Raw genomic sequence first — 6,440 nt, forward strand, 5'->3', positions numbered from 1 at the left:
ATGCTGTAATTTTACAATAAAGTAAGCTAGAGAAATGAAAATGTGATTAAGAAAATCATTAGGAGGAGAAAATATATTAACTATTCATTTAGGAAGTAGATGATCATAAATGTCTTAATCCTCATCAACTTCACATTGAGCAGGCTAAGGAGGAGGAGAAAGAGAAGAGGGTAGTCCTGCTTGTCACTGGGGTGGCAGAGGCAGAAGAAAATTCACAAATACGTGGACACCCACAGTTCAAATCCATGTTCCTCAAAAGTCAACTGTATGCATAAAATTCCATCTGTATGAACTATTAAAAAAATTAAAAAATACTCAAGATCTCAGAAACCAGGAAAAAGTTGTGTCTGCGTGATGACAGAAACTAACTATAAAGAGAACAAGGGAAATTACTGGGATGATTGCATTTATTTTTCAATTTTATTTGGTGTGATAAAGCTTATTAACCTAAACACTTAAGGACTTTACACTTGAGTATATGTAAAGTATGTCACATTAGAAAATTAAAACTAGGAAATAGAATAAATACTTTGTTATAGAATGACACAGAATGTTCAAGTATATAACTTTGCAGAATGGCACATTAAAGAAAATTGTGCCTACATATTGACAGCTTATACCCAGTTTATTGTTATGAGATTTTTCAAAATCTATCTAAACATTTCACTTTGGAGAGACAAGTGATTGCAATCTTGACAGAAATATATCTCTCTATATTTAAAAGGTGAAAATAAAACATTAGAATTAGAGGAAAATACATGTTCAGAAGCATTTTCAGCAGGCACACACACATAACATACACACACTGATAGTAACTTTCTATAATCTATATGATTTTACTTAAGAGGTTAGTGAGAAGTTAATGAACTATCCTTTTAAGTAAAACAAAAAATAAAAGCATTGAGACTGAGATTGAATTGAGTTGAATGGATATACCTTGAAATGCCTTTTATTAATAAAGGGATTAAATATAATTTTTCTTAGTCTTTTTTCAGAGTAATTTTCTTAAGTCAATTTAAATCCTTAGCTTTTTTTCTGAAGAAAATCAAAGTAAATAGTTTTTAAATTATTTATAATAACACTAGGTTTATGATTATGACCTTTTCATTAGTTGTAAAACCTTACTTTATTCCGTAGTTTGGTTTCTATGGTAGCACTTGGAAATATATGCTTTTTGTAACTTAGAGCATGAAGAAAAATGATTTGTGTTTGTAAGTAGTGTGCAGACAACTCATAAATATTTTTTTAAATTTATAAATTTTTCCTCACCTCAGACTAAAAAACTGATGAGATCCAAGAATATCAATATTCACTTCATCTATTTTCACCAGCCAATGCTCCACTTTAAGTTTTTTTTTTCTTTTCATCATTTGAGGTTGGTCAATCTTACATATAAAAAATAAACAAAACTCATTAAATTTGGGGTCATAGTGAATATATGAAAATCCCTCAAATTTTGCTAGTTGAATGGTATTGGGGGAAATTCACCCCCGATATTTCACATATGTTCTTTTCTATTTTCTCTAAGTGTCAGCTAGTCTGAGAAATAAAGGGACAGAGTACAAAAGAGAAATTTTAAAGATGAGTGTCCGGGGGAGACATCACATGTCGGCAGGTTCCGTGATGCCCCCTGAGCCATAAAACCAGCAAATTTTTATTAGTGATTTTCAAAAAGGGAGGGAGTGTACGAATAGGGTGTGGGTCACAGAGATCACATGCTTCACAAAGTAATAAAATATCACAAGGCAAATGGAGGCAGGGCAAGATCACAGGACCACAGGACCGGGGCAAAATTAAAATTGCTAATGAAGTTTTGGGCACTCATTGTTATTGATAACATCTTATCAGGAGACAGGGTTTGAGAGCAGACAACCGGTGTGACCAAAATTTGTTAGGTGGGAATTTCCTCATCCTAATAAGCCTGAGAGTGCTAAGGGAGACCAGGGCTTATTTCATCCCTTATGTACGACCATAAAAGACAGCCGCCCCCAAAGTGGCCATTTCAGAGGCCTCCCTAAGGGGAGGCATTCTCTTTCTCAGGGATGTTCCTTGCTGAGAAAAAGAATTCAGCAATATTTCCCCTATTTGCTTTTGAAAGAAGAGAAATATGGCTCTGTTCCACCCGTCTCACAGGCAGCCAGAGTTTAAGGTTATCTCCCTTGTTCCCTGAACATTGCTGTTATCCTGTTCTTTTTTCAAGGTGCCCAGATTTCATATTGTTCACACACACATGCTCTACAAACAATTTGTGCAGTTAACACAATGGTCACAGGGTCCTGAGGCAACGTACATCCTCCTCAGCTTACAAAGATGATGGGATTAAGAGATTAAAGACAGGCATAGGAAATCACAAAGGTATTGACTGGGGAAGTGATAAGTGTCCATGAAATCTTCACAATTTATGTTCAGAGATTGCAGTAAAGACAGGTGTAAGAAATTATAAAAGTATTAATTTGGGGAATTAATAAATGTCCATGAAATCTTCACAATTTATGTTCTTCTGCCATGGCTTCAGCCGGTCCCTCATTTCAGGGTCCCTGACTTCCCACAACAGAATGGCTATGCACACACACTTTAGTTCCTATGGATCTAGTGTTCCTCATTTGTAAATAAGAGCGGAACTCCTGTTGTTGAGCTGTGCAGTGCCTGGCAAGTGTCTGACAAAATGCAGGCATTCAACAAACTATCATGCTTTTTGCATACATTCCACAGATAAATATTTGTAACTATAATATGTCTTATTGACAAAAAGTATACTAAGGTGAGTTATAGACAAGCAGCCATGGCATTAAGCACAGTAAAGGCAGGATGGATATGTGGCTAAGAAAAGTCCATCTTTAGGGACTACAACACTAAGCACACAGCACTTTACAGCCAATGATTTGGGAACTTACTCTGAATTATTGATGGGCTAAATTTCTCACACTGGTTATTAGTGAGAATAATATTTTTGACATATACTATGATACCTATAGTATATATAACTTGAACTGTGAAACAGAATTTGTGTAATCAACTAGTCAAGAAAATGTCATAGTGTTGTAGCCTACTAAAATTTCAGGGACATTTTAATATCTTTATGAGGATTTTTTTGGCAATTTTACTTCCACAAACAATGATTATAATGGTGAAGACAGAAATTAAACACAATCAGTGTAAATAAAATTGCAATTATTATGCTTTCATAATTCTAAGTGGTTTCTCCTGTGTCTGTCCATTTTTGCTTGTCCACAAACTTTCTCAGAAAAAAAAAAAAAAAACAAAAAAAGGCAAAATGAACATTTTGCAACATGAATAGCATCACGCTCTCCAGTGACTTTCAATCTCTTTCCTGGTGAAAGTCAAATTCCTTTCAGTGTCTATAAGATAACAGGAAGACAGTATCTGGTGTGTCATTGCTTATTGTCCTCATCTCATTATTTTTTCTTTCTAGCATATTTAATTCCAGGCACTTGAATAAGATAAACAAAATCCTTGCCCTCATGGGAATCACAGCAAAACAAATTTAGATAGACAAAAGTCACAGAAACAAATAAATACTAAGGTAATTTCAGATAATGTATCTGTTATGAAGAAAATAAGCCTGGTACATAGGGTAATCTGAGGCACTTAATGGAATTGCTACTTGAGCTATGGATTGAGAATAAACCAGGAATAATGAAGCACATGGCAGAAGGTCAGAGATCACTCTACGTCAACAGCCTACAAATTGGTAGAAAGCAGAGTGACTATTTTTTGTTTATATTTTGGTAATTTATTTGAAAAACCACATGAAATGAATCTGAAAACCATTCATTTTTAACGCCTTATCCTGCAACTTCAGGCTAATTTGCCGTTAAACTAGTCAGACTCCTATATCAATAGTAGAATATATTAGATACAGGCAAATAAAACATGTAAAACTTTCTCGGAATTATTGTAACTATGAAAGCCAAATGATAAATGCACAAAACTGAAATGGTTTATATATCTCTAATATGACCTTGTCATTACATCAGTTTTGATGCAACCGTGGTAAGCACATTCTTCAAGAATATGCATCTAAATTGTTCCAGCTATTTGAATAAATAGATTTTTGTCCTACCAGGGTGCTCTCTGTAAAACTGTATATGAATGGACATATCCAGACCTCATTTTTAATAATAGACAATTGAAAAGCTGTAACCTCTCAAATCAGTGAAACATTTACAAGAAGTTTGAATATGGTCTCAGATGACTAGAAAAGCTTTATTCTGAGTTGATTTTGTAGCTGGTTTACACTTTTATTATCCATAATATCTTGTTTTAATATAACTAAATTTAAATTTCAACTCTTATAGTTAAAGAAAAAAATTACACTTTATATTTAAATTTGAATTAAGCAATAAAAAAATCCTGATACATCAACATAAAACACTACAGGTTTCCTGAAACACATTTTGAAAAATGATTGGCATGTGTTAACCTAGTTTTCAAAATACATTGTCCTTCATTTCGAAAGCCACACAGTTCACTCGAAAGAAGTTTTCACTCTGAACTTTGCCAATAATATATTGAGAACTAAATCCCAATTAATAGTTTATCAAAAAATATTTAAATAAATTCACTATGACTTCATTTGGTTAATATATGAATGTTTTAAGTGACTGGAAATAATGTAATTGGGTGGTATTTTATTCTCACATGAAGAACAAGTGTTCAATAAGCTAATAGATTTTTATTATTGTACTTACAATGTAAATTGCAGCATTTAAACGAACTCTGCAGCTCTCTAGAATGTAACCTACTGTCCTTGAAATATTAATAGAGTTGAAATCATAAATTTCCTCCAAGATGAGCTTTCTATATTTCTCCCTGAATATCTGGAGATGTGTCTCTGTTATCTTTTCAGAATACTGCGAAAATGCCCTGAAGAGGCAGATGTTTCTAAGGGGACTTCAGACCTTTTTAAAAATAATGTCTACAAGGTTTTTAGAGGATGCAGTGTGATATGACATCCTCTCCTGATGATTTTCAAGTCTCTTCATAAATTGGAGTAAACTGATCAGTCTTTAGAAATCATCTCAGCAAATGTTTAAAACTACAGATACTGCGTTGAATAGGTACCTACTATTAGTGCTTTCAGGGAGTGGATCCTTGAATTAAAATGTCTCATCTGGCATATTAAAAGGTTAGATAGCAGAGTGCATAAATGCACCTATTTTGAAAAACATCCCGAGTATGCTTATACTTACACAAATTCATTTATACATAAATAATTTCCAGCAGAAATCTTCACATATATAATTTTCACGCATCAACTAACTTAAGCCCAGAGACTTCATCCATCAATTTCTTAGTGTGTCCCCACACACTAAGTGCTATTACATATATTCTTTTCACTCCATCCTACAACAAGTGTTTTAATTCAAATACGTTAGTAACTCATTTTTACAATTAAAAATAAGATCTGATTTCTCTGTGCTTAGTCAAAAGTAACTACTAAATAATTAAAGATGACTTGGGATTCTAAAAAATTGATTTTAACTGTGGCTACGTTAATAATAGAATTCTGGATTCCTCTTCTCTTTAAGGTTTAAAACTGGCTCTTGCCTACTTGACACTAAGTGTTAGATACTTTTATTTTGAGGACGATATTCTTGGAAAGTTGCTTATAAGGCTTGTAATATAATTGAGAAGGTACTGGCTTTGCAATTCAAAGTCCTTATTTTCTCTCCTACCACTTATTAGTTCTACTATCATGTTATTTTCAATTTAACACCTTTAAGAAGTAACAAATTGCAGAAACTGTTAAAAGGTTAGGCAGAAATTAAAAATTAGGCAAAATGATGACTGCATGTCTTTTTAGGTTAAAGTGAAGCCTTAACAGGTCCATCTAATACTTAATTATTAAGGAAAAGTGCCTTTTATTCACTTTCTATTTACCATTAGTTTGGAATCAGACTTTCTAAAGTATCATAATACTTTATCAATTTGTGTCTGGTAGAGATACAAATTATTTGTATGCAGTGCATTACACAATCCCAAAAGTTATAGTTTCATTGTCTTATAATCCTATTAACTAAATTTGTATCTAAATTACTGATCTGTCTTTAGAATTCTTTTTTTCAGTATCTTTATATACCTAATCTACTAAACATTTCTTTTGAACCAAAGTACCATTATGCAGTTTCTGTCATTCATTTATTATCTAAATGTTTCCCATGGTCACTCTATATTTGTGTCAGAGTCATATTTGTAAGATTTTGAAAAATACAGTTTGACAAAAACTATCAATAAATCTTGAAACTGCTGTGGAGAGATTTTTTTCTCGCCATTTTTCTAAGGTTTAGGGTTTGGGGTTTGTTTTGGTTTGGTTTTCTTACAATTTCCAAATCGTGGGGAAGCTACTACTGCTTTGTAGTCATAAAGGATTTTACTTAAAATATACTTTTAGCATGGATCCCAATGCATTATGGATC

The sequence above is a fragment of the Symphalangus syndactylus genome, chromosome 16, assembly GCF_028878055.3.
Source record: "Symphalangus syndactylus isolate Jambi chromosome 16, NHGRI_mSymSyn1-v2.1_pri, whole genome shotgun sequence".
NCBI classification, from domain to species: Eukaryota; Metazoa; Chordata; class Mammalia; order Primates; family Hylobatidae; genus Symphalangus; species Symphalangus syndactylus.